Raw genomic sequence first — 23686 nt, 5'->3', positions numbered from 1 at the left:
TCCGTGTGAAGCTGTGTGACAACTTTTTTTCGTGTGAAGTTCTGTGACAAAGTGTGAAGCTCTATGACAACATTTTCCTTGTAAAAAAGCATGTTTATCCCACACCACCTATGCCATTTGAGCCAAGGCAAATGAATAAAGTCTATATTCTTTGTTACATAACAAAACAAGAAATCTAATGAATCCATGTACAGAGAAATGGTAGTTAAATGGCTCAAACCTAGTCTTCAATTCTGGTTTCTGAGCAGGCAATTGCTTAACTCACCGTTTCTGAGCAGAAAACCAAATGAAAGATCCAGGTACTTTATTAATAGAGTAGTTGGTGAGACCAGAATTTAGTTCATGTAGCAGACCAGTTACTTATCTCACCTTCTATGGATGAAATTAACGTACTATGGATTAATCTGATTGATGTTCTCTCCCACCTTCCAAGGTTCTGGATCACATTTTTAATGAAAAAAATGTATCGTATATAATGATTGTCGTTGTCACATTCTGGCAGTCGATGAATAAGAAGTACTTACCCTCTCTAATAGGCTTGAATATCAAAGGAGTGGACGGTCTAGACCGCAGAATCGTTCCAATAAAGATGCCACCCCTTCATAATATATCGAGTGATTTCTGTTAGATATTATGTTTTGGATAGAGAAAGTTTTGAAAGAATGGCTGTACGTTGCAGTCGTTGTTTTATTTCTCTATTCTCAGATTTACATCTCATATTGTCGTGGCTTAAGGGTATAACCATAATGCAACACCTTATGTGTAATCTCGATCAGCCATTTGATCAGATCACACACGTGTCCACATAGATAAAATGCAATTACAATAAAACAGGAGTAATTTAATATTTTAACAATTTCAGCAATCTGCCAGAAGAATATGAGAAATAAGATGGTGACAGATTAGTTAAAAGAAATTCCATCATATCCATAGCTCCATATACATGTTCAAACAGGGCAGGAGATTGATAAATAAACGGCATTGGCAGTTCATGTGTTCAGATGCAAAAAATAAAGGTTCACCAGAGAACAGGGTATTGATATACCCAGCAGCAAACAACCTGAGAGTAAATTGCCAAAAATTTGACCCAAAGAGTTGCTAAATATCTAGAATTCTGCAAACTAGAGACTAATAGGCACACAATATATTTCAAATACTTCAGTGATTGAGTAACTGAAAATGGAGAGGAGCCTCTTCATCAGGACCTGGGAAGCCGCCTCCGAAATACTGACGCCACCCTCTTTCATAAATGAAGGGAACAAATGGTCTCCTGAAGAACTCAGTCCCAGCTGGTTTGACTCAACGTATTTCTTCAAGGCAGCAGTAACAGTAAGATCCAAGTAAATGTCTTTTCTTGAATAAGACTTGTGCAATTTCTTGTACTCGAAAACCGACCTGTATATTGCTTGCCTACAATTACAGACCAAAACAGTATCTCAATTAACAAGTTAAGCACAAAGTCTTTGCCTTTTTCCACAATCAAACTCTCTTCTATTCTGGACAAATGGGTTCACAAGTTAACATAACATTTCAAGCTTAAAGTAAAATGTACTAGCAAATACATCAAAAAGCAATTGTATGTCCAAATTCATGGTGAAGAAATGGCACAAGTCTTATCGTAAGCTGGAGCCAAGTGGCTGATTTAATGGTGAAGAGCCCATTTGAGGAAAGTCCCCAAACAAACTCATCTTCCTGTTCAGAAGTAGGAATAGGGACTCCTGCTATCTGTTTACAATATGCTGCTCAAGTAGTTGAGAAAGCTTACCTTTAATAGAGTAGTTGGTGAGACCACATTGTACTGATGTACGGAAGTCCTCAAGCTCTTCTCCTTCAAATAGGTATTGGTTTGATGGATCGATCCTCTGCCACGTACATAGATTCAAACCTTATATTTATGGTATATAACCAAGCCTGTCATATTAGACTGAAAACTCAAACATTCTAATCAATCATTCTGGATTTACTACAATTTCATGAGATCTCCAATGTCATTTACCTAGCTAGCTAGCCTGCCAAAATCATAATAGACAAGAATGAATCACATGCGGCTCTGAATTAGAAGTATAGTATCTCACTTTCAATTTTTAAATGCCATAATTTTCTAGGTAAGCATATTAAGAATTGGACCCTTTCTATCTTTCCTGTACTGCCTAGGCGAATTCAATAATCAACACACAACCACACCACAACTAACAAAATGTACTATCGATTAATCTGATTGATGTTCTCTCCCGCCTTCCAAGTTTCGAAGCATTCATCCACCATGAAAATCATGGATCATATTTTTAGTGATAAAAATGTGCATCATTATACTATATATAAAGGGAGAATAACACTGTTGCACTGTTCATAAGAAGTGTTGGAAAAGCCGTTTGTGTCCTCACTGTTGAGGAGAATATCAAGCTGGTCGAAAAGTCATTTTTGTTCTCGCTCTTCTCTGTGTTGGATATGTAAGATCAAATATGGACATAACACATATCATCATAAAGTAATTGATGATTAGCTTAATATCAATCCTAGTTTAACATGGATACAAACAGTAAATCAATACTAGTGACTTAATGAATAGTGTATCAATTCATTAAGGATAGTAATCTATTGCTTAGTCTACAAGGAAGGCTACAAGTTGTGATACATTAAGAATCTAACTAGGAAACCTAAACCGATATGGATAGCTTTAATGGGAAGCTTCTTGAGGTTTAAGTCACCTATATATACAGATGAATTGGTCCCTGATTACTACCGACGTTTTGCATATTGTTCTGTCCATTGAGAAGCAAGTTGGTAAGTAACAGAAGGCTATATTCAGTGTTCGTGTTTGCAGTTGCATAAGATGGAATCCATGCCAGTAATTGCTGAAGGTAAGCCTTAATCCCTTTTACGATTGTGTGCATATGTTGTGAGCATGTATATGGTTTTTTACAATTGGTATCAGAGCATAGGCTCACAAATATGAATGAAGTTTTTGCTTGGCATCAAGATCGTTTTAGGGTTTTGCAAAACAAATACAAAAAAAAAAAGAAAAAAAAAAAAAAAAGAAAAAAAAAAAAGGGTTTTTGCTTTACGGGTCAAGTAACTGACCAAGTCACTGACCATGTAACTGGTCATGTAACTGATCAAAGTAAGTTACTTAAGTCGATTGCTGCATCTGGTTAATTATCAAATTCACGCTTCCGCTGTGATTTTTAGCAGCAAATTGGGGAAAAAGCAAAAACAGGTTTTTCTATGGAAATTGATTTCGATTCATAGCATGATAATTGTGTTTTTGATTGTGCTCAAGAACCTTAGTTGCATTCCCGGCGTGCGTTAGGTTAGAGTAGATGGTGACCGGATGAAATTTACAATTTCTTGATTGTTCCGTGGTTTCTTGGAATCAAATCAATTTTGGTTATGCTTGAATATGCATGTTGAATTGATTGATGATATGGTATTGTATCTGTGATTGTGTAAAATTGCATGAAGAACAAAAATCTCCCAGATTTTGTTTACACATTATTAAAATTGACAGATACGAGAGCTTAATTTTCTTACAAGGATGAATCTGGGTAGAATATAAAGTTAAAAGCTCATGGGTTTTGTGGTTTTCTGTTGGCATAAGTGATTATGATGCACAAAGCATTCTTCATTGATGTTGGCAGAAAACGATGATCAGGTAACTGACCAACTAGTCAGGTCACTGACCATGTAACTGGTCGGGTCACTGACCAAGTAACTGGTCAGGTCACTGACCATGTAACTGGTCAGGTCACTGACCATGTAACTGGCCAGGTCACTGACCATGTAACTGGCCAGGTCACTGACCATGTAACTGGCCAGGTCACTGACCAAGTAACTGGTCAGGTAACTAATCAAGTAACTGATCGAATAACAAAACTGAAATTGTGTTTTGTGTTTTAAAACTATGCTTCAGTTTTATCTTCCAAAGAAGTGGTCAAGTATGGTTTTAGAATACAAAACAGCAATATGCGTCCTTGATGAAAATAAATACGGATACTTAGAAATTTTTCTTCTGTCTAAAGATGTGGATAAATTTCTTTGGATAACTTGTTTTCATTGAACATGGTATATTGATAAAGAACTCCAGGATGTTATGCTTCTGCTCAAAAGTGTTGCTTAACATTATTTTTGGTTATGGACTGATATGAATGCAAGTATGGATTGTTTAGGTTTTCTGTATGTTCTTGTTTTGGTTGCTTAAAGCTAAATAAAACACAGAAAACTTAAAGTTATTTTCTTTACAAATTGAGAACTCACACGAATTTTTTGTTTTGCTCCTTAGGTAACTCTTACATGAACTTGAATAGTGTCTTGATGCTAACTGGAACCAACTATAGAGCTTGGCTAGATTCTGTAGAAAACTATATGGGAATGCATGAGAATATAGACTATTGCTTTACTGAGGATAAGCCTATAGAGTTGAATGAAAAGAGCACCAAGAAAGAAACTGACCTTTACAAGAAGTGGCATAGATCCAATAGAATGGCTAAGAATCTCATTCGTACCTCTATGTCCAAGACTGTCAGGGGAAGTATAGAAGAACCTGAGCTAGCATCAGATTTTCTGGAACTCATAGGTGCTAAGTTTAAAGAAAGTGAAAAGGCAGAAGCAGCTAGACTAACCAAGGAGTTTCATGATTTGAAGTACATGGGTTCAGGGGGAGTTAGAGAACATATTATGAAGATGATCAATATAAATGGCAGACTCAGGGAGCTCTTGATGGGGGTTAGGGATGAGCAGGTAGTGCATTATGCACTTCATTCCTTGCCTAACAGTTTTAGTCATCTTAGGACCAGTTACAACTCTCAAAAGGGAAACTGGACTTTAGATGAACTTATATCCATCTGTGTTGATGAGGAAGCTAGGATCAAGGAAGAAAAAGAACCTGCTACAGCCATAAATCTCATAGAGAAGCCTAAGAAGAAAAAGCCCCAGAATAAGCTCAAGCCTACCAAAGCCATAACTAAGAGTTCAACAGCTGCAGTGGCCAAGGAAAACAGGCCATTTAGGTTCAAGTGCTACTTTTGCAAAAGAGTAGGACACATGAAAAAGGACTGCACTGGCTATAAAAATTGGTTAGCCAAAAAGGGTAAGATTTTTTCTAATACAGTTTTTTCTTTAGAAATTAATCTTATAAATATTGAACCACAGTCTTGGTGGATAGATTCAGGCTCACCTATTCATATTACTAATTCTTTGCAGGGATTCATAAGGAGCAGAATCCCAAAAAGTGATGAAGTGAACCTGTGTGTAGGCAATGGCATGAGAGTGGCAGTCAAGGCTATTGGAACCTTAAAGCTCGATCTAGGATTAGGAAAATTGTTAGTTTTGGATAATGTTTTTTATGTACCTTCCATGAGAAGGAATTTGGTTTCAGTTTCTCTTTTAGTAAAATCTGGTTGTAGACTTGTTATTGATAGTAATGGAATTCTTATTTCTAAAAATTCTGTTCAAATTGGTTCTGGTGTTATCTCGAATGATTATTTACAGTTAAGTTGTTCAATGGCTCAACAAGAAATTTTACTTGTTGAAGATAACACAAACAGTACTAGCACTTTAACAGGTGTTAAAAGAACCAAACTAAATGAAAAGTCTGCATTTTTATGGCATAGAAGACTCGGCCATGTTTCAAAAGAGAGACTGAAAATTTTGGTGAAAAACAACATCCTAAATGAACTTGATTTTTCTGATCTAACAGACTGTGTTGAATGCTTTAAGGGAAAAATAACTAATACTAGAAAGAAGACTGCATATAGAAGCCAAAATTTATTAGAACTCATACACACTGATATATGTGGACCATTTAGGCATCAAACTATCTGTGGGAATGTGTATTTTATCACATTCATTGATGACTTTTCTAGATACAGTTATATTTATCTACTTTCAGAAAAGGCACAAGCATTGAAAGCCTTTCAAATCTTTAAGTCTGAGGTAGAAAATCAACTAGAAAAGAAAATCAAAACAGTAAGGTCAGATAGAGGGGGAGAGTTCTATGGAAAGTACACTGAATCCGGCCAACAAAAGGGTCCATTTGCCTTGTTTTTGCAAGACAATGGAATTAAAGCTCAATACACAACACCCTATAATCCACAACAGAATGGTGTTGCAGAGAGAAAGAATAGGACTCTTTTGAACATGGTTAGATGTATGATGTGTACAACTGGTTTGCCTAAATTTCTGTGGGGTGAGGCTTTAAAAACTGCAAATTATATTTGCAACAGAACACCTAGCAAAGCCATAGAAAATACTGCTTTTGAGCTTTGGTGTGGCAGGAAACCTAGTCTTCATCACTGTCATGTTTGGGGATGTCATGCAGAAGCTAGGATTTATAATCCAAGCTTGAATAAACTTGACCCCAAAACTGTTAGTTGCTATTTTGTAGGTTATCCAGATAAATCTAAAGGCTATAAGTTATATTCTGCTCATCATTCACCTAGAATTTTTGAAACACATCAAGTAAAGTTTCTAAGTGAAAAAGTTCACAATACAAACCTTGAGGATTTAACCTCAGTTTTTGAGGAAATTGTGTCAGATGAGAATTTAAGTGTAGCATTGCCTTTAGAACAAGATGTAACTGATCATGTCACTGGTCACGTAACTGACTATGTCACTGACCAAGTAACTGTCCCTGGTCGAGTAACTGGTCAAGTGACTGACCATGTCACTGACCAAGTAACTGTCCCTGGTCGAGTAACTGACCAAGTCACTGACCATGTAACTGTACCTGATCAAGTCACTGCCCATGTCACTGCCCATGTCACTGACCATGTAACTACCCAAGTAACTGTACCTGGTCAAGTCACTGCCCATGTCACTGACCAAGTAACTGACCACGTAACTGGTCAAGTAACTGAACCTCAAAATCCTCCAGTAGCTCAACCTAGAAGATCACAGAGAGCAAGAAAACCAACTTATGGGGGGGAAGAGAGTGACTACATTGTTTATCTACAAGAAGTAGAAATTGAAATGGACTGTGCAGAGGACAATGATCCAACTACATTTAATCAGGCCATTGAAAGTAGTGAATCTCATCAATGGCAGCTAGCAATGGAAGCAGAAATTAATTCCATGAGTCAAAATGCAGTTTGGGAATTAGTTGAACCTGACCCCAACCAGAAGCCTATAGGTTGTAAATGGGTTTTCAAAACCAAAAGAGATGCAAATGGCAATGTAGAGAGACATAAAGCAAGATTAGTTGCCAAGGGTTTTACACAGAAGGAGGGCATTGACTTTACTGAGACTTTTTCTCCAGTTTCTACAAAAGACTCGTTTAGGATAATCATGGCTTTAGTGGCTCATTTTGATATGGAGCTGCACCAGATGGATGTTAAAACAGCTTTCTTGAATGGCGAACTAGATGAAGTGATTTATATGAGGCAGCCAGAAGGGTTTGTACAAGCTGGAAGTGAAAACTTAGTGTGTAAGTTAAGAAAATCAATTTATGGCCTAAAACAAGCTTCTAGACAGTGGTACAAGAAATTTGATTATGTGATTTCTACTTTTGGATTTACAGAAAATCTTGTTGATGAGTGTGTTTATTTGAAGACTGTTGGGAACAATTTTATTTTTCTGGTACTCTATGTGGATGATATACTTTTGGCTAGCAGTAACATTAAATTGCTTAAAGATACTAAGAGTTTTCTGTCAATGAATTTTGACATGAAAGACTTAGGAGAAGCATCCTATGTACTAGGTATTGAGATTAAAAGAGATAGGGCACAGAGACTACTTGGTTTGTCTCAACACAATTATATTACCAAAGTTTTAAAGAGGTTTGGTATGGAGAAGTGTGCAGCTGGAGAAGTTCCCATGTCCAAAGGAGATAAGTTAACCGAGAAGCAAAGTCCCAATAGTAATGTTGAAAAGGAAAATATGGAGTCAAAGCCTTATGCCAGACTTGTAGGAAGTCTCATGTATGCGCAAGTCTGCACTAGGCCAGACTTGTCTTTTGCAGTAGGGATTTTGTCAAGATTCCAATCTAATCCAGGCCATGAACATTGGGTAGCTGGGAAGAAAGTGTTGAGATACATGCAGAGAACTAAAAGTCACATGCTAGTTTATAGGCAAGTGGAGGATCTGAAACTCATTGGATTCTCAGACTCGGATTTTGCAGGGAATTATCCAGACTCCAAGAAGTCGACTTGTGGATATGTGTTCATGCTTGCAGGAGGTGCTATTGCTTGGAAAACCATGAAACAAACACTTGTTTCAACTTCTACTATGCAAGCTGAATTTATTGCAGTATATGAAACTGTGTGTGAAGGACTTTGGATTAGGAATTTTCTCATGCAGACCAAAGTATTGAGTCACATTGTGGCTGGAACACTTGCGATTTATTGTGACAATGAGGCTGCAGTTTTCTTTAGCAAGAACAGTAAAAGGTCAAATAATTCCAAGCATATTGATCTAAAGTATTACAGTGTTAGAGAAAGAGTAAAGCATGGTGAAATAGCTGTTTTGAGTATTGACACAAATTCACAGCTAGCAGATCCTTTCACCAAGGCATTGTCAGTAGCAGCATTCCAGAAACATACAGCAAGCATTGGAATTTTAGCTAATTTAGATGCTTAGGTTCAGTAGAGAGTTAGTCCAGTTGGAGCATTTAAAATTCTAAGGTTTTTTGAGTTCTTGTGTTTTAGTTGTGATCTTTTATTTTGTTTATCACAACTTGTTTGTAATGACAGATTTTATTATTAATAAATTTTGAGGTATTTTCAGATTTTGGTTATTACTGCAGTTTTTGTTGAATGTTCTGAAAATTATCGATTTTGTGTTTAAAGTTATACTTGCTATCAGATGGCTTAAATCATGTGAAGCATGATGTTAAGGTTCAAGCAATATCTTTAAGCCATCAGTGTTCAGTAAATTTGCTTGAGTTTTTGGTTTTAGAAACATAAAGTAGGACCTAATATATGTTTACTTGTTGATACACATTAACATATATTGTATCACTTCTGGTTTGACATATGTGGATTGCAGGAGCTTGTGTTTGTGGTTTTGAAACTCTGCATTTTTGTTAAAATGTATACTGTTTCTTGCTCTGCATAAGTAACTGTGATCTGACCATGTTGGAATGGATTTTCGATTTAAGTTTGTTATCTGGCGCGCACTTCAGTAAGTTAAGTAGGTTTTGATGTTCTCTGGTGCAAATCATCGAGCATGATATGTGTGAGTCCAAGGGGGAGATTGTAAGATCAAATATGGACATAACACATATCATCATAAAGTAATTGATGATTAGCTTAATATCAATCCTAGTTTAACATGGATACAAACAGTAAATCAATACTAGTGACTTAATGAATAGTGTATCAATTCATTAAGGATAGTAATCTATTGCTTAGTCTACAAGGAAGGCTACAAGTTGTGATACATTAAGAATCTAACTAGGAAACCTAAACCGATATGGATAGCTTTAATGGGAAGCTTCTTGAGGTTTAAGTCACCTATATATACAGATGAATTGGTCCCTGATTACTACCGACGTTTTGCATATTGTTCTGTCCATTGAGAAGCAAGTTGGTAAGTAACAGAAGGCTATATTCAGTGTTCGTGTTTGCAGTTGCATAAGATGGAATCCATGCCAGTAATTGCTGAAGGTAAGCCTTAATCCCTTTTACGATTGTGTGCATATGTTGTGAGCATGTATATGGTTTTTTACAGGATAGGGATAATGATCGGGGTGGCTTCCATCAAGATCAACAAAACCGAAAGAAGAGAGTAGAGAGAAAAGAGGAATAGAAGAGACGAAAGCGGAAAATCTGTGAGCCGTGGAAAGAAGAGAGCAGAAAGAAAAGACCATCAAGATCAACAAAAGCGAAAGAAGAGAGCAGAGACAAAAGAGGAATAGAAGAGACGAAAGCAGAAGATCTATGAGCTCTGGAAAGAAGAGAGAAGAAAGAAAAGACATTGGATTTGTGGTTTGAATCGTTCTGTGGTGTTTGTTGTTGGATTTTTTTTCTTCTTTTGTTAGATCTTTTTGAGGGGGGTGATTCTTTTGTTGGGGGTCTTCTTGGTTGATTGAATTGGGGGTTTTCTTGGTTCATTGAATTTGATTTGAAGTTGTAGGGTCTATTCCTTTCGATTTGATGTAAGGTTTTTGATTTTGATGGTAGATTGTTGGGGTAGGAGAAAGAAGTGGAGAGGTTGAAGAATTTGGTCGAAGAGGTTGTTGGGTTTTGGAAGAGGTGTGTGTTTGATTTGGGTATATGTTTGGTAAAGTCTCCTTTCATTGCCATTGCCATTGCCATTGCTCTTATGAATATTGTATATTAGACAAAAGATGGGTTAGAGACAGTAAGTGTTCATTTTAAAGGGCTGTTTATATAGAAACTGGAGTACTACTACTTCGCACATACAAAATTGAGGATGTAGCCAAAAAAACCTCCACTTAATGCAAGTAGGAGTACTGCTACTTCGCAGATACAAAATTGAGTACCACTAGGTCAGTAAGATGATGTAGTCAAAAAAACCTCCGCTTAATGCAAGTAGTATCATACAATATTGTAGCAACTTAAGAAATGTGTTTGAATCTTTAGACTTGGTCTTTTTTAACAAGAACACGTATTGAAGCCAAATATTGCTCTTAAAATCAAAAGAATTAGACCGCTACATGTAGAATCAGTTAAAAAGTTTGTAGAACAGAATGCATTGTGAAATTATTAAAGCTTGGTTGTGCTATCCGTTTCAAATTGACAGCTTATGAAGAATGATGCACAAAGAAATAGAGAGATTGGGTGTGATTGTTTGCTTTGCTTTGCACAGATAGCTGATGTTCACAAAAGGGAATTTTCACGTCATCATCTGAGTTAGGGGTGTGCAAAACACGGTACAAACCGGCCAAACCGGTCGAAACCGACCGGTAAATATGGTTTGGTTAAGGTTTTTTAGCATTAAAATATGAAATCCGGTTCAATACCGAACCAAACCGTTTATGAATTGGCTTGGTTTGGTTTTTCTTTTACTTGAACCGTGAAACCCGAACCGACCGATATGTATTAAATATAATAGGAAATTTTTTTTAATTTATATACATAATATATATATATATATATATTTATTTATTTATTTGTGGGTAGTCTTTTATAAGTAAGTTATAAATCTCCAATTATAATTTGATTCTCAAAATGATATACTACCCCATATTGAATCCTAGACCCAAAAGGCTTAAAACCCAAATAAGTGAATCATTTTGAAACTATTTTGGATTTTGTTATTTGAATATTAGTTTTGGATTTTGATTATTAAATTTTTATTATTGAGATTGAGTTTTAGTATTTTTACTATGAATTTTTCGTAAACAAAACGTCAATGCTATATAGGTTAAAACCGCCTTACCAACCGAACCAAACCATCTTTAAATGGACTGGATTGGATCGGATTAAGTTTATTTTCTTCGATGACCGGTTGTCTAAAATGTCTAAACCGCTTACTTTGGCTTAGAGACGGTTTGGAGTCAAAACCGATCCAATCCAATCCGCATGCAGCCCTAATCTGAGTAGAAGGTTAGTTGTTTCTAAGCCGATTTGGTTTTTCTTTTCTGAGCTGTGAGTTTTTTATTTTTTTTTATTTGTACTCCTGAATTTGTAATAAACTTATGTTTCTGTTTCTAATTGTACTGAAAGAAAGAGTATAGTTGTTTCAAATATTATAAAAACTAATACATTTGATAAATTTTATATCTACGTGTTTCAAAATATTTTGGGTTTAGCACTTTCGGATCAGTTTGTATACATTTGATGTATTTACTTAACTGTTTTCCAAAATAACAACAATGTCCAACCTATTTTATGTACATGTGAGAAACGGAAATGATATGAAAATATGGTTATAATTCACTGAGATTGTTGTCCCACGTCCAAATAGAATATAAATAAAGATTTTGATTGTAAGATTAACCCGTGCATGTTTGAATGAATGATGGTTGAAGTATAAGAAGACGAGGTGTCTCTTCTTCTAATATCCTGTCTTTTTTTCATTTTCTTCTGTCATTTTTTCATTTTCATTCAGTGGTCTGTAATTAGGAGTGATCGAAAATTTGACTTTCTTATATTGAGGATTGATTACTTGGAAATATGACTCTGTTTTTCTGCCTGCAGTTTAACAAGGTTAAATGTCATTTTGCATATCAATTTCTACAAGACAATCTCAGAGCTTAGGTAAGCTCCTCTGCTATTTTAATATGATTCCCAATTTTGTGATAATGATATATTCATATTCCTAATTATAGTACCAGATATATAACTTGAAAGCTTTCCAATTGTAATCTAATTTTAAAGCTTTAGACATAAGTTGCTTAGTCTAAATTTTATGGCAGCTTTAGACATTACTGTTTTAAATAGTAGATATATGACAGTCAATGCCAATCGATGTTAACCAATCTGATTCCATAATCTAATTTTAAAACTTTAGGTATAATTTGCTTAGCCTAAATTTTATGGCAGCGATTCAGATATTACTATATTAGTGTTTTAAACATTAGGCATTTGAAAATCAATAGCAATCAATGTTAACCAATCTGATTTAAAATGAGTTGCTTTTGATTTTAAAGGTGGTTTGTGTAAACGATTTTGTTAGTTTTCAAATTGCTATTATAATGGCTACTTCGGGTGTTTACTACATGCTTCGATTAAGTGAAAAAAGACCTTAGTATTTGAGGAATGGTTATTTCCATGGACTATTCACTATTATTAGGCTTTAATTCCGCTATGGCTATAAACAAATCTCTGTAAAAATTTCAAACGTGGGAAGTATTGTCTATGAATTTGGTGCAATTTGAGGTCTGAGTCTTTTGTTTTCTTGCATGTTATGCATGCCAAGTTGTTTTTAGAATTATACTTGCCTATGAGCTGCATACCCTGGAGTATGGATGTGTGTATGGTCTGTCAATTCCTTTCGCCCTATTTCAATCTTGGGGTGTACCTCTCAGCGCAACTTTTAAGATATTGTGGTTGCTTTCTTGAGCTGAAATATTTCAATCCATGGCAGCAAATCACCAAACAAGGAAGATCCGAAATGAAAAATATGCAACTAATATGAAAGTTTTTTATTGGAAAATGAAAAGTCCCTCTGGTATATTGTTGTGTGAGTTTTATATATAACTGTGAAGAAGAAAAAGGAAGAGTTATCAATAAGAGAAAATTTATAATAAAAATAAGTAGAAGAATAGTGAAAAAAAGTGTTACTGTTTTTGGGTGATCAGGTTTTACTGGAAGTAAAAGAATGTTGTTGTCTTTAAAGGGATTTATTGAGTTTAGTTCAGTTCAGAAACTAATAAAAATAAAGATTTTAATTGTAAGAGGGACCCCTGCATCTTTGAACGAATGATGGTGTTGTCTTTAAAAGGATTTATTGAGTTTAGTTCAGTTCAGCAACTAATAAAAATAAAGATTTTAATTCTAAGAGGGACCCCTGCATCTTTGAACCAATGATGGTACAAGTATGGGAAGAGCAAGTGTGCCTTCTTCTAATCTCCTATCTTCGTTTGATTTTCTTTTCTCATTTTTTTTATCATTATTATGATCTCTTTTTCTCTTAATCTTACATCCTACTATAAAAAGGCTTTCATTCGCAATTAACTACAGTTGAAGAAGTGATCCATGATTTGACTTTCTTATATACTTCCTAAGCTAGGCTGTGGAGAGTGAGGGAGATAGCTTCTTTAAGAGGTAAGATGTTTAGGACAAAGGCAGGCACCGAGGAATTGGATCTAGAGCGTAATTATGAATTTAGCAATTGATTTAGAAAGCATTGAAGTACAGAATTCCCTAATAATGCGAGTTTGTTTTTGTGTCTGCAATTTAACGAAGTTAGATATGATTTTGTATATCAATTTGGATAGGACAATCATAGTATGAATTGTTTTCTTTTGTTTGGCAGCTATACCTTTACACACCCATTAAGGCTTAGTTTCTGCATTTATCCGAAACAGAAATGATCAACTGTGTATATTCAAACTAGAGTATATATCTTTACGAAATAGTATTAGTCGACTCCAATATATTAAAATAGGCACCCACTGCTAAATCATTTTGGTGTCCTCCGCATTTTGTTGATCCAATCTGAATTAGTTCCATTTGAGTTTCCCTTTTTCTCTGTCAATGATTACAATTGTCGTCTATCACAATTTGTATCAGTCAATGAGTTATTGAGTATAGAAGGAAACTGATTATAAATTGTGAGATAAGTTTTATAAACTGATTATAAAATCAAGCATGGGAGTTGATGATTCTGAAACTGATGCTATAATAAGCATTTATTGAAATTTCATCCTTATCTATCATATTGTCCGATTACTTTAGTTCATTTAGTAAAATGCAGTTATGTTACTACGTACGTAAGTTTAGGCAATAGTACAGTTGTCTACAGCCCACTCTGCAGTACCTTTAGCATCCAACCTGTGGTCAAAATTAATATCCATCATAGATTGAAAGTAATTAAGTATAGGCAATGTATTGAATATGGAAGGAAACTGATCATAAATTGTAAGATCAAACTAAAATTCTGATGTTCGTATAGTCTGAACAATAAATGAATCAAATATTTCTATATGTCTGGCCTCTGATATCAAAACTAACTTATTTTTTTCTTTTTCTTTTTTCGCATACAGAAACTTTGTATTGAAATTAGTGTTTGTAGTTTAACAATCAATTTCAATGTTTCATTGTTGTTTTATTTGGCTTCTACAGATTTTATGCAAAAGAATCTTAGCATTGTTTTGCTGCTGCTGTTCCTTTGTCTATCGATCAGTGTTATCTTGCTTTTTTATTGTTATTCAGGTATACACTGTAAAATTATATTAGATAATTTTTCCACTTAGTTTATAGTGTGTATACTGATGGTATTATTAAATTCTCTGATTGTTGCCACTGTATTTTGCAGATTTTAGGAACAATTTGCAAGCGGATTCTTCAGTTGTCTTGCATTCGGGTATAGATTTTCAAATTCTTTGTATACAAAATGTAGTTGGTGTGCTTTAAATATTAGAAATCACTGTTTTCAGTAGTTTTGGTAATAAAGAATTGATACTTCTGATTGGCCTGCTCTGTTCAAATTGTTGTTATGATTTTCAAATGGATTTTAAAAAACATCTCTTGCTTATTGAAATCAACCATTTAAGTTGGTTTCAACTGTTTTCACTCTCTCTGTCTAATGTTAAACTCAATTTTACAAATGGATATACTTAATTAACTTTGATTGCCTTACTTTAGATTTGTATTAGCTCTCTGCCAAATTCTGTTGGTATTTTGATCTTAAGCATTTTTTTTTTAACACCTTAAAATTAATCTGCAATAAATTCATATTCATAAATTTTATACATTTTTTTACACCTGTTTTGAACCTTTCATTATACAATGAATTGAGCCTATTTCTATTGCTTTTCCACATGAATATTGTTGAGTTTTGGTTCTTCAATCTGAATCACATTTGTTTCTTTTTTATTACTCAGGAAATTTATGCAAGCTTCAATAAGATATTCTCATTTTTTGTCTTATTAAGTTTAAGATTAGCTTCTGATGCGTTAAGTTTTTTGATGCTGGCTTTGTTTTGGATTACTTGCCTTTGATCCATAAAGTCATTAATTTCCTGTGACTTTAAGTCAGAAGTTAAAACATTGATCGCCTGTTTCTGCGATATCATTCTTTAAATTCTACATGTGTGTATTCTTCTCTGGAAACAAGAACCCCAAATACAGATCAGTATTAATGCAAAGAATTAGTATTTGTTGATATGTTATTGATATTGTTGTTGTCGTCTTATCAAAACAAGTACTCCGCATTAAGGTTTTGATTTCGTCGTGTTCTACAATCAGACCTTAAGTAGCTTTTGATAATCATTATTAATCCCTGAAAATGCTTATGGTCTTTTTACTCTAGAAAGTTGTTTGTTGTTGTATGTTGGTGTGGAACAAAGATAGTTAACATTCAAAATTTTGGAAATTAAAATGTCAGCTTTCTAATTTAACAATTCGAGTTCTGCACCAAACTCCCAAAATGTAGAAATAAGTGTAGGAATGCGTTTTCAGCAGTCCTTGCCTTAAAACACCATGTTTATTTCAACAATCTTGATTGGAGCCAATAAACAATTGATAATTGTTTAACATCTCTAATTTGTCTATTTATGCAGGTCTGCTGTAGGAAAACTGAGGCAACGATTACGGATTTTGCAGACATTGAATCGACATCACTGTTGACTGCAGGTAAAAAATTTCAGTGGTTCATTTTTCTGTTTATGGGGCTCTGATGGTTGATGCATGCTATATATTCCTTTACTTCTTGATGTTTTGACTTTCGATTTGGTTTGATTTGTTTTTCTGTTTACAATGTTTGCTTTATTCATTGGCTTATATGTTTGTTTGTTGCTACATTTCCAATCTGTAATATAGATAGAGTTTCTAAATTCTTTCTTCTTTTTTTCGAAAGGGAAAAAAAAGGCAAAAAGGAGGACAAGATTTCAGCCTTTGGTAATGAATACCCATGTTTTGTGAAAATTTTCATTCAGGGGAACCAACCCATTTTTATTTATCTTTAGTAGAGTTGAATTTTTATTTTGTACTTCACCTCAGTTTGTTTTTGGTTTTGGAATTGTTAATATGGTTTGTATTCATGGTATAGATTTTATAAATGTTAATACGGTTTGTATTGATGCTAATCATGTTTTGGATTATTCTTATGTCTCAGTTTTTTATTCCATGTTTACTTCTACTTTATAAATGTTAATATGGTTTGTATTGGTGCTGACCATGGTTCTGAACTAACTGTTTCCAAACTTTGCAAATAGGTTGACATTCACGTTCCAGTCCAGTTGCAAATCAGAGTTTCTTTATTGATAGAACCGTGCCAATTGAAAGGTATTAATTTTTATTTTATACTGCCTCTGTTTTGATTTTTCTTTTTCTTTTTTTTTGGTGAAACTATTCTTATGTTTCATTCATGTCTGTAATAGATATCTTTGTTATTTAATGTTGGAATTTACATCTTCAGCTGGAATATGGAATTATGGACCATCACATAAACAAATAAAATAGCCAGTTCAATTGTGAGTGGACAGGCTTTTTGGAGTGCCAAACTTCTTTATCTTCATTGAACATTTTGATTGTTTTGGTTTTTTCCTTTGTGTTCTTAAGCTGAGTATGAAAGAACTTTGCTTGCAGTTTGTTAATTAAGCCTTCTTTTGTGTTATGTATATCAGAACATTCATTCTTCTCTTTTGTTTTCTTTCTTCTTTTCTTCTTTTTCATATTTAGACAAGGATCCCACTGTTAAGAACTTCTATCCTCCAGCTCTGTTGTTGTTTTTTGTTTGTTATTTTTTTTGTTTGTTTGGTTGGGTACTACAAATGCTTAGATAGCAGCACATTTAATTGGAACTCCTCTTTCAAATTGCAATGATACCACTGATTCATTCTTTTTTGTTTAATTCACAAAATACTTTCAATTTATTTCTGTACGTAAAACGCAGTATACCCCAATTGTATTACGAAGTACCAAAGGTTGTAGCTGACCGGCCTCTTTTCTGCAGGTTTAAAATGGAACAGCAGCTAAACTGTCAAAGCTCTACAGTTTAAAATCAAGGGTGAGGCATTTTGTTTTAAATTTCTTGCTTGCACCTTTTGTTTTGTTTGTTTTGGCTAAACAGAGAAATAGAGGTTGGTTGTGATTGTTTGCTTTCCTTTGCACAAAAACATAGAGAGAGAGAGATAGCTGATATTCAGAAAAGGAGATTCTGACCTCATCATCTCAGTACAAGGTTAGTTGTCTCTGAGCCAATTTGCTTTTTAATTTGTGAGTTGTGGGTTCTTTGTTTTTTTAATTTCTATATCTGAATTTGTGATTAATCTATGTTTCTGTTTTTAACTCATCTTATTTCTGTTTTGGTTGGTCAATTAATGTGGGGAATTAATTCATGTTTCTCTTTTTAATTGCATTGAAACAAAGAGTATAGTTGTTTCAAATATTATACAGTATAGTTATTTCTTTTGTTTTGTTTGTGTTGGTGCTTTAGAAAGAGAAACTGGAGATTGGGACAAGCTTTAGCTATATGATTTTGGGGCTACCAGTATATGGTTGTCCATTTTCCTATTGTCTTTCCAGTGGATGTAATTGTTTGACATTTAATTTGAAGTGAAGGCAATAATGATACTGAGAGCTTAGATACTGACTGAATTCTTATGCGTTTAGCTTAATTGTACATCGATCGTACGTCTTACATCATACAAAATAAAAATTCAGTTATCTAGCTTCATGTTTCAACTTCCACTAAGCTGTGCTGTCTTTGGTTATATTTTCAGGTATTTTGATCCATTTCAATTTGATCACTTATCAAGAACGATCCACACAGAAATAGAGAGATTGGTTGTGATTGTTTGCTTTGCTTTGCACAAAGACATAGAGAGAGAGATAGCTGAAATTCACAAAAGGAGATTGTCACCTCATCATATGAGTACGAGGTAAGTTGTCTCTGAGCCAATTTGCTTTTTTAATTTGTGAGTTGTGAGTTCTTTCTTACTTAAATTTCTATTTCTGAATTTGTGATTAATTTATGTTTCTTTTAATTGCATTGAAACACAGAGTATAGTTGTTTCAAATATTATAAAAAAATATGGATTTGATAGATTTTATGTTTAGCTGTTTCAAAATCTTTTGGGTTTGGCACTTTTGGATTAGTTTGTATAGATTTGATCTATTTACTTACGAAACAGAAAAATAGATACAAGATCCAACATGTTGTCTGTACATGTCAGAAATGGAAATCATATGAAAATATGGTTATCATTCAATGAGGTTGTCGTCCCAGGTCCAAATAGAATAAAAATAAAGATTTTGATTCTAAGACTGACCCTTGCATCTTTGAACGAATGATGCTTCAAATATGGGAAGACCAAGTCTTTATTCTTCTAATCTCCAATCTTTCTTTGATTTTCTTTTGTCATTTTTTATGGTTTTACAATCTGCGTTTCTCATAATGGTACATCCTACTATAAAAAACCTTTCATTGACAGTCACCCATAGTAAAAGAACTGATCCACAATTTGAGTTTCTTATATTGAGGAGTAATCACTTGGAAGATCCTTCAAACTGTTCTTGCTGCAACTCATGCTTCCTTAAGAGCTATAGGTTCACACACCTGTTAAGGTTTAGTTTCTGAAGTTGCAGGCTAACTTTATTAATATTTATACTTGAACTTTCTGTTGTATAATTTATTATAAATTCATCTATTGTGAGTTTTGCTTCCCAGAAATAATTTCCTGAGTTTTTTCAATTTCATTTCATTAGATTTTGAGTAAACAAACCTACCCCTAAATTTACAAGTGATAGCGGTAGACAATATACCAGTATCTAAGGTTTCTATAATAGGCATTTTGCATTCATCATTATTCGAAAAGAATCTGTCAGTATATTTTGTATTCAGTACATCATCTGAATGTCTCCGGGAATATTGTAGGGCAGGAAATGGAGAGTGGTACGTAATCACATAGTTACGTATCTTCCAGTATAAAGAATCACAACTGTGGCTTCATATATATTTTAAAGGAAACGTTAGCTAAATGCTTTTCAGATTCATCATCAGCTTCTCCTATATATTTTTTTTATATTTTTTAATTTTTTTTATGTTAGGAGGTTATTGTTTGGAACAGCACACCAGAGGATCACAGGATGATTGTTACTGATATTTGAATTAGAACAAATCTCCTGAACAGAAAATGAACCAACTATGTTGGTAGAGTTCGTGTAAGTTCAAATTCGATGAGTAAAATAGAGGCTGAACTTGAAGCTGAATTTCAAAGGTTGGGGCTAAACAGGAATACTTCTACTTTGGAGAGAAGATGAACTGATCTTGATGAGGTAAAAGTCTATGCTTATCATTGCAATTTTAAGTCTAAGCAGCACAAATTTATCTTTTAGTAATTACACATCTGACTCTTTTCCTACTACTAAGGTAATAGTATATCATTTATGCATGTAAAGAAAGTTGCTGCATCAGTTTGGTCGATTACTATACTAAAAAAGTATTGTTCTTTTGTTCTCTAATTTTTATGCAGTATGACGAATTGGAAGAGCTGGAGTGATCTGATTGCCAATATATGAAATTAACATTGAGGTTTTGTTCGAACACTATTATCTAATGTACTGAATATTGATTGTCTCTTTTGGTGGATTTATTTCAATTAGTTTTGAGTAGTATGTTTAAAGCCCATGAGACTTCAGTGCATACATTTTAAAAGGTTTAAATAATTTCCCTGTAGTCCAAGCTGCTATCATCACAGTTGAAGGGGGTTATCCCCTGGTGGAGATCTTCCCTTCCTGTCCAAGACCATGAGTTGTTAAGAATGAAGGTGTGGTATAACAAATCAGCTTATACTTGGTATCATATTTTTGCATAGAGGAGAAGAGGGAGAAAAATTTCTATAATTTTTTTATTTTTTGGGAATACACCTTTGGTTTCTGTTATGTAGCAGCTAATGTATAGCTTTCTTTAATCTTGAAAGATCTATGCTTTCTATTTATATAAAATTGATTTTATCTTTTGAGATTGTTTGCAGATCTAGAGTTTTGGTGAAAATTGAGAGCTTCGAAGCCATTCACAAGCAGGAAAAAATCATTGAAGCTTCCTATGGAGTCATGATTGCTTAGGTTGATCATGTAGCTTCTCAACTACTTGAATCAATGATTGAATACCCAACCCCAACACACGTTGAGGTACCACACTTAATTGTACTAATATTAATTTCCTCTATATTGAAGTCAAATGCAGTGCCATGATGAATACTAATATCCTCTGCTTTCATTGATCAGGAAAGGATATTTTTTCCTTGCCTTGGTGGTGAATTGGACAGTGAGTGTAATGAACCAGTTTCAATGAAACCGTGTGCTTCCCCATCATAGACTACACACAATCAAGAGGAGCTACTAGATTGCAAAACACTATCAGAGGTTTTAAAGAGCTTGGAAAAGAAGATGCCTAACTTGAAAATTTTCACCTATGAACAATTGGATCAGTTGAAAAGAGCTGCCATCTTCACTAAATGTGAAGTGAGAATGTGACACAGAATGCATTTAGAAGTGGGGCAGAATATTTAACTTGTGAATGTTCTTTTCTGATTTTGGGTTGGTTTCTTATTTGAATCCTCTTCGTTTGATTTTTGTTAGTTGTTAGTTCAGTTAGGAAAAAAGCAATTTACAATTGTTATACGAGTAGAATGCATTTATACTACCTGCGGCAAAGCGTAGTATCGCGAGTTATGTTTATCTCAGATATACTGCACGTATGTCAACAATGGAAACTTGGAGTAGTAACTTCATGGAGGTATTTGTCACCATAGATATCTCACTTTGCCTTTGATGCCAACGTGTTGTTCTTATTCAACAAGTCACAAGATATACTTTTTGCAGTCTGGCTTATTTACACAACGCCATTGAACCAAAGGTGATGCATCGAGACATTAAGTGGAGGCTTCTTCTTGGCCACTAAGTACTTTGTAAAAGAATATCCATTTGGGGATGAGAAAGAGCAGCTAATGACTTTGGTTTGCCAAATCAAGTCTGACTGATAAGAAAATTGAATTCAAGAGGGAGTTCTGTCCAGGTGAGGTACTGCTAATGCCGCTGGATGCAACTGTTGCACAACGAAAACAGAAAGCTGATTGTCTAGAGAGATACATATTCTATCACAGAACAATGTGGTAATGGAAATCAAAGGCTTGGAGGAATCAAATGATATGGGAGTACTTTCTAGAGCAATTCAATCAGGAACAGTTTGTGTCTCTTCACAAAAATACTATTGCAATTGATGTAATATATGGTATTTTATCAGTTTGATCAATAATAAAGTCATTTTTCCCATTTTACAAAAAAAATAAAAATAAAATCATTTTCAATTATATCTTTCATTATTGTAAATTATTACCAACAATAAATCTCGCAGCAAAGCGCGGGTATCATTGCTCGTGATTATAAGGGAAAAAAATACAAACAGTACCCAACCTTTGGCCTATTAGTAACTTTAGTACCTGACAAAAAAAAAAAATATCACTTGGGTGCCTGAAGTTCGGACCTCGACCCAATATTAGTACCTAAAACACTGTTGGTCGTTACGGCGTTAGCCGTGTGGCAAACTTTGAAGGGTATTGTTGTCCCTTCACTTAATCTCTTCTTCTTCCTCTCGCTTTCTTCGTTTTCTTCTTCCTCCCAACTGTTGAATATCAAAACGCAGTATACAAGGGCACCCGCTCATGTTTTTCCTTCATTATCTTTTTCTAATTCATGGCCAAACTCAACTAATATCACATTTCTAGTAACGCACTTAATCCAAGATTATAACAACAACTCAATTTCCATATTTTTCGGTTCTCAGTATAGCAGCTAATCAACAAGCCAATCTCATTTTCCAGCATAATCAATCAAAATATAATAGAGCCAACAATAATCATATCTCCACAAACCCATTCCACTTCTGCACCTAAAAGAACAGCCGCAATACACATGGATTGTGAGAATCGAAATTTACCTTCACTGTGTTAATCATGGGTATTGCTACTGTGTCTAGTTTCGAACACGATCATTGAACATGAAGCTTTCTAACTTCGAAGCAACTCCTTGCTACCATCCAATCACGCTCGGATTTGCACTCCACTACACAGATTCTTAAAATGAACATCACCAAGCAGTTCTTCCTCCAGAATGCCAATCAACGTCAGAAACAAACCAGAAACTCTGCCGACAATACCCCAAACAACGACTTTATCAAAACTCGATGACAAATCGAAACCAAGGACACCAACATTTAGAGTATCAAAAGAAGATCGAGTTTTATACCTCACACACCGTCAACGGTGAAGTGACGAAGCCAGAAAAGCTACCGGCGATGGTACTTGTGACAGACCCCGAAACCAACCAAAACCCTGAAGGGTTTTGACTTGTTCTTAAGGTTTTGTCATTCAGTTGAATAATGTCCTAGTTTCTAGGATTCAGTTTTAGTTTGAATTCGTATTTGTTTTCTGTTTTGCCCGTGGCTGTATGTAGCCAAAACGTGATCATGTTTTTAGCTTAAGTTGTTAGTGTTTGAGGCTATTTATGAAGCCTGAACTGATTGAATAGATTAAGACATTTCCATCCAGTTTGAGTTTGGTTTCTTTGCAATTACGTTTCCAGTCTCTACAAACTGGTATCAGAGCCCCCACTGGGCCTGAGGAAAAGGTGTGATAAGCAGCAGCTTAGAGAGAGAGAGATGAGCGAGGAGAAGAGCTTGGCCAGGATTCCTCATTTCGACGGTCATTATGATCACTGGAGCAAGCTGATGGAGAATTTGCTCAGAGCAAAGGGCCTATGGAGTTTGCTGGAGAATGGCTTCGAGGAGCAAAGAGAATGAGTCTTACTAACTGAGGCACAGCAAACACAGCTAGAAGATGCCAGAACCAAAGATCATCAGGTGAAACACTATCTCTATCAAGCCATTGATAAAACAACCTTCGAACAGATCCTGGATCGACGCACTGCCAAGATTGTTTGGGACTCCATGAAGAGGAAATTTTGAGGGAATGACAGAGTGAAGAAGTCTCTTCGTCAATCACTAAGAAGAGAATTTGAAGTGCTTGAGATGAAGAATGGTGAAATCATCACGGAGTATTTTGCTAGGGTGATGACTGTCTCCAACAAAATGAGGAGCAACGGTGAAGACATGCCGGATTC

This window comes from Rosa chinensis, chromosome 2 (genome assembly GCF_002994745.2).
Source record: "Rosa chinensis cultivar Old Blush chromosome 2, RchiOBHm-V2, whole genome shotgun sequence".
Lineage (NCBI taxonomy): Eukaryota > Viridiplantae > Streptophyta > Magnoliopsida > Rosales > Rosaceae > Rosa > Rosa chinensis.
Note: the sequence above shows the minus strand (reverse complement) of the source record.